The sequence below is a fragment of the Citrus sinensis genome, chromosome 1 (genome assembly GCF_022201045.2).
Source record: "Citrus sinensis cultivar Valencia sweet orange chromosome 1, DVS_A1.0, whole genome shotgun sequence".
In the NCBI taxonomy this organism is placed as follows: Eukaryota; Viridiplantae; Streptophyta; class Magnoliopsida; order Sapindales; family Rutaceae; genus Citrus; species Citrus sinensis.
The window spans coordinates 16,712,836-16,723,988 of NC_068556.1; the positions used below are offsets into that span (position 1 = coordinate 16,712,836).

The 11,153-nt window shown below is 30.0% G+C and overlaps 1 pseudogene; it reads right to left on the reverse strand.

The window, feature by feature from the left end:
* Window positions 1-1,052: 1,052 nt before the first annotated feature.
* LOC102613843 (glutamate receptor 2.7-like) lies at window positions 1,053-10,943 on the reverse strand (annotated as a pseudogene).
* Between the last annotated feature and the right edge of the window lie 210 nt (window positions 10,944-11,153).

The following is an 11,153-nucleotide window of genomic DNA, read 5'->3' on the forward strand; positions in this document are numbered from 1 at the left end:
TCCATTTTGCTTGGTAGAGAATGCCTTCTGGTTTAGAGTGAAAACTTGTAATTCATCGCTTCCATCATAGAAGGCTTTTGATAACGCATCCCAGATTTCGTAGGCTGTAGGAATTCGTAAATGTCGCTTCATGATCTCCGGAGACATGGATATGAGTAACCATCTTTTTACTTTTTGGTTCTCACTATACCATTTCTTATATTCTTTTGAAGATTCCTCAGATGGCTTTGTGCTGCTACGAATACATGATAGTTTTTCTCTTTCTGCAAGATGCATCTCCATTATTTGAGACCAAACATCATAGTTTGTCTCAGTGAGGATAATTCTAGCATTAAATACTCCATCAGATTGAACAGATTGAATGACAACAAGACTAGATTCAGTTGGAGTTTTCTCCATTTTTTTGTTTTTTTTTGTTTTTTTTTGTTTTTTTGTTTTTTTTTCCGTCTAGATTGAAAGAAGAAAAAAAACAATCTTTTTAGATAACAAAACTACAAGTCGCTTGGCCATTGCTTGACAAACCGACATGTCGGTTATGGTGGAATATAAACGACATGTTGTTTTAATCCTGCTGCACTTCTGGAGACTAAACGTCACGTCATTTTATCTCTAATTTAAAAACGACATGTCGGTTTATAAAAACGACATATCGGTTGACGTCTTCTTCAACCTCTAGAGCGCGTGAGAGTGCGTGCATGATGACAAAGGCGCGTGGTTGACTGGCCGTGGCTTCGGGTGGCACATGTGAGCACGTGGAAATGTGTTTAAATGCGAAATGTTTACAGTTTCCTCACTGAAAACTGAGAAATTTGATGATGTTCTTGGTTTTTGAGGAACACACTCTTGGAAAATTGATGGGATTGTTGATAAATTTGTAAACTCAAGTTTTTTACGTATGGGTGGCTTGTTTCTTGATCGTCATGAATGTCTGTAATGGTAGGAATGGGTTTAAGAAAGAAAATGGTGGGAAAAATGGTTGTGGGAGGAATTTGGTTTCCTCTGTTTTTGTTACAAACAGAGCAGTGGAACTTTAAGAAACTTGAGCGTATTCATGGCTCTGATACCATGAAGAAACGTGTTTTCATTTCTTAAATAAAGCATTATACATTGAGAGTTATTTATAGATGCAAAGGCTACATTTTTTCAAAGATTACATATGTGAATACGGAAGGAAATATGTCAATCCGTTCGGTGCGGATCTTGTCTTTGACAAGTGCAGATTACTCCTTTAACAAGTACAGATTTTGTCTTTGAAAGCTTCATTCAATGCCGTTTTATTTGATTCTCAACATACATCTTATAAATCTACACAATTCTAAGCTAACTTTTCGTCCTAATTTCTATTTAAACATCCTGTCAGGAACATACTTTATGCCACGGTTTCAATGTTTAAACTTAAGACAAATCTAGCTTCGTGTGTATCGGAAGAGATCCCGCTACTCTCTTCCTGACCGACTCTTCTATTGAACTGCTGCTTAATATGATTCTCCCAGTGTTTTAACAAAGCCAACATCAGCATCTGATTTTTTTATTTACAAGCAAATTTTCATTTATTTTCCAGTTGCAGCGCCATAGAAATATCACGAGAGCAATCGTTGAAATTCCTCCTGATAATACAAAAAGTACCCAGAATCCGCTGGGGCTAAGGCTTGAAATATCATCATCATCATGCAAGTTAACTTCCATGCATTTTTCAGATGCGATCATGCTGGTCTCTAGTTCTCTCAGCTTGCCACTTTCAGATACCTTTAACAGTGCCTCTATTACGCTTGGAAGCAGAGGAGATCCTTTTGGAAAAGCCTGCACCAGAATACACACATTAAATCTACTACCCCAATTCTGTACCTTTTGTAAAGATCTGGAAAAATGATCAAGAACCCCTGTTGTTTAAGTAAATTAATCATTTTCAGTCTCTGTGTTCGAAAGCTCTCCAAATCCCCTCCGTTAAAAATACTCGGTTATTAACTTTTAATTATTTTTTCCTTATTATTTTATCCCCAGAATCAGACGTATAACTACTTTTTCCTTTTTAATTGATCAATGAGTAGATATTTAGTGAGGTAGGGAAAAATGACTAATTTGGACAAACAACCCGAGTTTGATAATTTTCTCCGAAGATCATTGTTATTGATCAAATGAAAAGTAAAAGAAGTGAGACGAAGAATTACAAATCCGAGTCCTCCGACTTTGTAAGTTGGCCCAGCTACGGTGAAGCCTTTGCAGTATTTTGCAAGAAAAATTTTGGCCTCAGCAACTTCAAGAAATACGGCTCCAGTTTTTCTACTTTTAAGGTCACTGGCATAATCTCCAAGACATCCTCCAAATATCTTGCTACAAATGATATACTAGAGTAGCCAATTATTGCATTGCTACTCTGCAGTGTCTCAATGTTATTCACTGTAGGTTCAAGCCCCCGGGCCGTCAGCATGCTGGTAAGATTCGCCGTGTAAGTCTGGCTAATCACTAGTGCCACAAACAACCATACCAGCGTTGTCATTCGTGATAAATTGCTATGTAGCTTTTCTCCTTCACTCAAACAAAAGAAATTCTGTTAGCAACCTCATCATATAAGTGTTCTTAATTATTCACAAAATAAGAGCTTTCTTGATGTGTTTGCGGATTGGGAAAATATCTCAAATTGGCTAAGGATAATAGTTTAGTCTTGTGCACTACTACATTTCCTTGCATATCTAAAAAAAAAAAATTAGTATTTTGTTTTTATAAAAAGGAGGGTTATAATAAGTCAAAATTAATTTTTTTAGTCTTTGCTAATTTTCAAACTCAAGTGGCCACTAAATAACTTAATTTTCTATTTAAACGGAATAAATTTATCTAAAAAAAATTAAAAATCACTTGATCAAACCCCTAGGGCTAAAAAAAGAAAAAAATAGCACTTTGTATTAATATGTGCTCTTAATAAACATTTTGGCAAGAAATTGATGGTACCGTGTAAGTTGAAGGATAACCAGAAAAAGGTTCCCGTTTGGTGCAATGCAGAGCCTGTGAGCTCAGGCCAGTGATTCCTCTCTATTAGCCAAACTACAAAGCCATTGTAGATGCTAATAACAGCTACAAGAATCCACACGGCCCTTGTGAAAGGTTTCAGGAATAACAAAGTTTTGTTGCCTGATTTTTGGACAGGGAATATCATCACCAATCCTGATTCTGTGTATGGGTGAGTGAAGTCAGCATACTGACATCGCCTGGCCACTATTGCTACATCACCAACTACCCCAGCAAAGTTCTGCATGCAACCAAAAATACATAAAACAATTACAAGTTCCTATATACTAGTCACATAATTATATATATATATATATATATATATGGTACATTTAGGTAAAGTTGTTTCACTAAATCATCGTATGAGCCATTGAAGGGAATGAAATTGTACGGCAAGTAGAATGGCAATTTCTCCACCAAAGCTTTGAAGAGCTCAATTGAAAATCCTCCAAAGTAAGTGAAATTTCTAAGCTCATCATATTCAACGTTCACATACTGTTGGAACTCAGAACCAATAGGCACGCCAATTCTCAATGGTTGATCTTTTGCTGGGAGAGTCCAGCCTTTTGGGGTATACCAAGGTGCCCCAGGCCAAAAAACTTGCCCCAAATCTTTCATTGAAGAGTAATTGTATTTAGGATCAATGATAGTATCCGAGAAACCAAGTCCATATGTCCAAAACCCTAATTCTCTGTAACTCTTTCCCATCAAGTTGATGATTTGATATGTGTGTGCTGGAGCTACCTTTTGATTCATGAATTCGACCTTTCCTGTTAAACCATCAAAATCACTTAGTAAAATTCTTCGTAGCAACTTTTGGTTTAGCTTCTCGCTTTTTTGCTTCATTGCTAAAGCTACAGACCACACAGCATCATAGGTTTGAACTGCCAAAGCACCTGGCTCATGGTTATTATCCTCTTCAGGATATTCCGCACCAAATCTTTTGCGGAATCTTTTACAGAAATCCTGAAACTTGGGCTTGTCTTCAGGAAAGTGACTTCTGACACCTAAAATTCCTTGCATTGAAGAGATGGATGAGGTATTGATGGAATGCACAAGACTTGTAAAGGCATCTGTAGTGATCCATATATAATCCTTTTCCATCATCTTCATCTTGTTCGCCTTCTCAAATAAATGCACAGCCAATTCTAAAGACAAATGAACCACAAATACTCTACATTGTCCACCTTTAAGCTTCTCTAGCTCTTCAGATAATCTTGAAGAAGGAAAATGTGGGAGCGCAAGAACGTGGATGATTTCAGCTCCTGCTTCTCTTAAGGCATCGGAGAGATGAGGTAAGATTCCAGTAGCTGAAGAATCTATGTCTTCATAGATTACAGTGACCTGATGCCATTCCCAGGATTGCACAATTGCAGCTATGGCTTTCATTTGTGCCAATTGGTTTTGTGAAGCTTGAAGCAGAAATGGCCACCTCTCTGTTGCCCAATTCGGCGTTGCATCGGCAAAAGAAAGAACTGGAATCTGTTTCTTGCTTGCAATTTCAGCAACTGATGATGTCTCTTCCGATGTCTGTGGCCCTAAAATTGCTTCAACTTTTTGCGAATCCATAAGATCCATGGCTGTAATTTATAATTTAAAATGCATATCAATCTGTATTATAATTGAATTTTATGCCTCTTTGCGTAACTTTAAATTTTTAAACAAATATTTTACCACCATAGTTTCAGTGTCTGGGATTTTACGTACAACATATTGAATACCTCCACTCCAACTGATTTAATTGGTTAATTGGTTACATGTGTGTATGTGCGCGCGTGTGTTTTATAAATTACAAGAATAATTAAATAGAAGTAAACAAAATGTCAACAAATACTTTTGGATATTTATACTCAAATTAGTGTTCAGGTTGGCCAATTATCAAAATAGTGCCCATATATTTAAAATTACTCAAGAAATCCATGCAATTACTATCTAGTTTTTCAATGGTAAAATAATATTTTCGTCTACTATAATTTATATTCAAACAAATCTGAGATGCAAAAGGTGAAAAGTGTAGAATAATAAAGTAACAAGATTTTCAATGAAAACAAAAATAGAACATTGATGAGTTCTTCTCTATTGCGGGAGCTTAAATCTTCTAAAATATGGATTTGGAATTTCACAATGGTGTCAAATACTTTTAGACCATTGTAAAATGATTCTTCAATAGTTTATAATGGTATAAAAGCATTAATTTGACACCATATGAAACCTTAAACCAATATTTTAAAAAATAAAGGTGCCCTCACTTAAGAATAATTAGAACATTGATATTTTGAATATTTTTTATAAAGACTAAATGTACTACGCAAATGTGATTTTACGATGCTTCACTTTCTTCTGCCTTATTATTACTACTACTACTATCATCATTGGTATTTATAAAAAAAAATAGTTTTCATAAGATATGGAGGGGGAGAAAAAACTCAAATCCTTTTTTCAGTCCTTTACTTTTTGTAGGATTTTCAAACTTGGGTGGTTAGTAAAATAAAATTACTTGAAATACACTCGATTAAGTTACTAGGGTGCATAAAATCATAGCTAAAAAAATTGCTAAAGTAGTGATCCGTAGGTAATAAATAATGGAATGAATAATTACTAGCATCTATAAAAGTAAATGCTCATTTATTTCCTCTATTTTGGGTTGAATGCTCGTTTAATCCCTATATTTTGAATAATTCCCCTGACTTCATTCTGTTGAATATGTATGGTCAAAAATGGTAATTTATTGAAATTAACCTAATAATAAAATGAAAATTAATGTAATTTTTTAGTTATTATTTTACTTTTAAAGTTAATTTGGTAAATTAACATTTTCTCTTTTCATTAACATTTCATTATTATTTTACTTTTAAAGTTAATTTGGTAAATTAACATTTTCTCTTTTCATTAATGTCTTCAAGATTGTCGCAACGGTATTATTATAAAAGTAAAGAAAATGTAAAGGTAAAGTTGTAACATACTTAATAGAAGAGATACTTTGAGATATTTTTCAAAATATAGGAACTAAATGGACTTTTAATCCAAATATAGAGACTAAATCTAAGATGATAACTTTTTAGTGAGAACATAAAGCTAATATATTTTTCTCTTAACCTTTATTAAAAGAGTTTTATTATTGGCACCCTTCTATAATCATTATAAAACCCTTTTCATTTATAGTTGCATTAAACGATAAAATAAATCTTAGACCCAAACAACTGCACCAAAGCCTTTTACATTTTTTTTTGTTTTCACAAACACTTTGCATTCAATTATTATTTTTAAATTATATAATAGCTATTTGAATCCACTTGTTATTCTACTCAATTCATACATAAATATGATTTTTGATTTTGGGAGTTAAATATTGATTTAATCATTCAAAATTTGAAAAAGAATTTTCCGTAATTGTAGTTTTGTTGAAGAAATTGACTTTATTTAATAAAAAAGAAACTCAAAAAAAGGATATTTTGGAAATTAAAGTTGGTTTTCCAAGAAAAAGGGGTTTGAAAAGAAAATTGCAAGGGTGCCCATAGTTAGATTTTTGTGGAAGAAACCAAATTCTTTTTCTGAATAAAAAGGGAACCAAAAAATTTAGAAAATGACATTTTGAGAATTAAAATAGGTTTTCCAAGAAAAGGGGTTTGAAAAGAAAATTATATGGGTGTTGATAGTCTCACTCTTATTAAAATAGATAGATGGTGAACAAGTCTAAATTAATTTTCAACTCTCTACTTTGAGATTTAAACTTAGGTAGCCAACCAAATAAAGTTATTTAAAAATCACCTGAGATTGGACTGGTTCAAAAAAAATTTGTGCCTTGGGCAAAAGTTTCAAATAAAAATTTTAATTATAATTTATTATATTGTTGGTGTAAAACTTTTAACTAATTTTCATTGATTTAAAAAATTGCATCTTCAACTTTATAGGACTAAAAAATTAAATTAAAATTGATGGGTGATGAGACTAAACAAGCATTTAGTATTATTCTCATTATTATGACTATCTATAAAGGTATTTTTAGTAGTTATCATATGAAAATATATATGTAAATAAATATTAGTAATACACTACTATAAAATTTATGCATGAATACAATTTTTTAAAAGATAAGCATACAAATGATTAGTACCGAATATAAATTTGATTAGATTTTTACTTTACTTAATTATTTTGAAGAAAAAATAAATTACGCATAGGAGATGTCATTAGAAGGAGTTATTAAAATTATAAAAAAAAATTGACTTTTAAATTTCAAAACAAGAAATGAATAAATATTAGCTTTTGAATTTTAATAGGCCTTTTAAGATAGGACAAAACTACTTTGCAACCGTTGGATCAAACCCCCAAATTTGGTAATTTTTTTAACAGTCCCTATTGTTTTCTGTAAATAATAAAAATTATAAGTTTTAAAATTTTATGCAATAAGCCCCAATTAAAATATAATAATTTCAAATTTTTTAAAAAATTATTTAGTGTTTTCTTTAGCAATCCCTATTGTTTTCTATAAATAATAAAAACCATATGTTTTAATAATTTTATGTAATAAGCCCCAATTAAAATATAATAATTTTCAAATTCTAAAAAAATTATTCTCTCTATCTCCTTCTCAAATTAATTTTTTCTACTTTAAATCTTAATTTATTTATTATCAAAAATATAATTCTTCTAAAACATAAAAAAATAAGAGTCTTCTAACTACATAAATTAGATTAATTTCTTAAACACAAAACCTAAAAAACATAATACTTGCATTTTCTCAAAAAAAATATACTGTGTTTATATTTTTTCTTTACCATTGTAATAAAGAAAGAGTTATATATTACTTTCTATAACAAGATCTAATCAATTAGTTTACTTTCTATAACAAGATCTACTGAATGCGATTAAAAATGGTGAGATGGGTTTACTTTACTAAAATTTAATCTTAATAAGGTGTTTGGCATGAATAAGTAAACTAAAAATAATACAACTTAGGCTACCAAATTATCATGTGATAATGATTTTTTTTTACCCTAAGGAGACCCTACAATGAGTTTTTTAGACTAAATTTTTGTCTTATGTTAACAACAAAAAATAAAAATGTTACGTTAGAAGCCTAAAAAGTTGGTTAATTTTATTTTTTGAAAGGTATCCTCCCATAATCTATTAATTTAAGTTATTATTCATTCTTTACAATTTTAAATTTAAGTTTCATTCTTTATAATTTTAAATTTAAGTAATAGAATAAATATTATACAATGCATTTGTTTTCACATTAAATAAATAATTAATCAGCTTCATACGTGTAATAAGGTATAAATAATTTTACATAATTTTAAATTTACATATAGAAATTTATTATTTTGAAAATATTATTTATAAACTCCATAATGAAATTTAAATGACTATCCAAGCATTTACTTAATATTTATTTATTTTCATTTTGATATTTTCAAAATTTTTATAAAACCTTATCCAATATTGTATTACACTAAAAACAAGATAATATTATTATAATCCAATTGGTATTTTAAGTAAATGGAAGTGGAGAGTATTTTAGCAAATTAAAATAATCCATCTATATTTTTAATAGATAAATATGTTCATTTATTAAATTACCTTTGACTCATATAATAAAATATTTTATTGGACTATTGTGTCAAATTTTTGAAATTTAATCTTTCCTTACTTTTTTAGTAAACAGAAGGGACTGCATCGTTAATAACTAAGTAAGTGCGTTGGAATAGTTTTTGCAACTCTTACGTTGAATCCAATGGTTGAATAAAAAAAAGACAAAAAATTGTGTATGAAACTACAATTGTATTGTAGCTGGACCCTTTAAGATATATTAACTAGCAAGAATTTTTTTCGGCCTTTAAGATGCACATCCCTTCATCATATATTGAGAAAGAAAATAAAAATTATTCATGACATTATGCTTTAAGTATAAATTTTTATTCAAACAAATTAACGAATCTTAAATTGGGGTCTTAATTTTTGGTGTGGCCCCAAGTTTCTACCTAATTTGTCTGAGCCCTTATGGTCCGGGGCGTAAAACCCCGACAGGATTAAGACAAGAAACAATAACAAGCATTTTGCCCAATCAAAGGCCTATTAAATTATACCGTCTTTTTCTGTTTTATTTCCATGGGAAGTGAATAGAATAGCTTCAAGATATTAAACACAACTACAATATTCTTATAATTTTTCTACAAGATATTACTAATTAAAATACATAAAGATTTTAAATTAATGAAATCTAGGAGTGGGAAAAAATTAAGCACAACTACAATATTTTTGAAGGACAACACATTTGATTGGCCTCTTATAGGGAAAGCAAGAAGTCAAAAATTTAAATTAAACATAACTACAATATTCTTATATTTTTTCTACAGCTCTAATTACTTTATAGTATTCTCATAATTGCTTTGAAGGAGAGACCGATATTTCTTTATTATTTATATCTACATTGTTAGGTAACGATTGGACTAAAAAACTTAAGTTGATAGGTAAAGATTTAACAATAGCATTTTACTTTTAATAATAATAAATATAATATAAAAGCATCTCCAAAATAAATAAAAATATAACATATAACATATAACATATAACATATAACATATAAATAATAAAGAAATAAAATAAATATAATAAATATAAGAGCATCTCCGAAGACTATTAATTTTACTCTTTAAATATCTATTTACTTACTTATGTGACAAAAAGAAGAGTACAAAAATATGTTATTTTCTAAAAGGCTCTTCAAATAAAAATAAGTTAATATTATTAATCAAATAAATATTTTTTCAAAGGAAAAATAAGTGTTAATTAAAAGACTTCTCTCTCTCTCCAATAAAAAGTAATAAAATATAAATTGAAGAGGTAAAAAGTAAGAGCATCTTCAAAAGCCTCTATAAATTTTTACTCTTTAAATATCTATTTGCTTACCTATGTGGTAAATAAAAGGGTGAAAAAATATGTTATTTTCCAAAAAAACTCTTCAAATAGAAATAAATTAATATTATTTTAATCAAATAATTATTTTTTAAAGGAAAAGTCAATAGCAATTAAAGCTTTATTCTCTCTTTCTCCAATGAAAAATCATAAAATAAAAATTGAAGAGGGAGAGCAACTCTCCAAATTTGAAGAGAGAAAATCATTTTTTATTTGAAGAATTTTAATTAAAGTGTCTTTTGAAGTCTTAAATACTGATATAGCTCTCAAAATAAGTAATAAAATCTTACTTGAAGAGCCTTTTAAATATGCTCTAAGATAACATTAAAATTCAACTCATTTTGTTGATTGGTATGAAGTTGTAAAAAATCCAACTATTTCCGTCAGTACATCATATTTCAGAGTACTTCTATCCTACTTTTTATAAAAATCATTTTGTTCATCTTTACACAATTAGAACATATTGAATTTTTTTACTAAAAGAGTACCTAAGAGAATTCTTTGGGGTCTCCCACACATGGGTCCTAGACTAGGGGACCGTCTTAATACAGGAGCTCAAAGACAAAAGCGTAAAAGTAAGCAAAAGAAAAATGATAGGTAACGTATGGGAATTCGAAATTTAGAGTTTGATTTTGATATCATGTTTTTTTTTTTTTTAAGTAACACTTTGATATCATGTTAATAATAATATTTTAAATAAGTCTTGACATATATACACTATCAAAATAAAAAGATAAACGGGTCAGAAATTGTTAATTATTATATTACGTACCTGCAAGAGCTGCATGCACCGGTTCTCTACAGGAGTTTCTTATGTGCAGAACAAGGCTTTGATTACAAGAGGCATTGAAATCTTCAACAGCAACTCTCTGTTCTTTACCAATACGTGAACGATGGTTCAAAATGGCTCATATAATGCCATTAACTTGGTTGTTTCCTGGATAAGTTGCTTCATCGGTTGTTGCCTTTGGTGTCAATACCGATAGCAATAAGGCTAAGAAAGTGATAAGAGGAGGATTCATTTTACTTTCTCTGGGGAGGTTCAACTGTTGGTTTTCAGTTCCTATTTATACGTACATCTCCTGTAGCTTTTGGTTCAAGTTTTTTCTTTCCTTTGTTTTTCCATTTTAGTCAAGTCAACTTATTAGAAAATATCATTTTCCCGAAAAGTACAAAGAAAGTGCACAGATGACTCCAACCTAATTAGCCAATCTCAAACTATCTTACCTCAA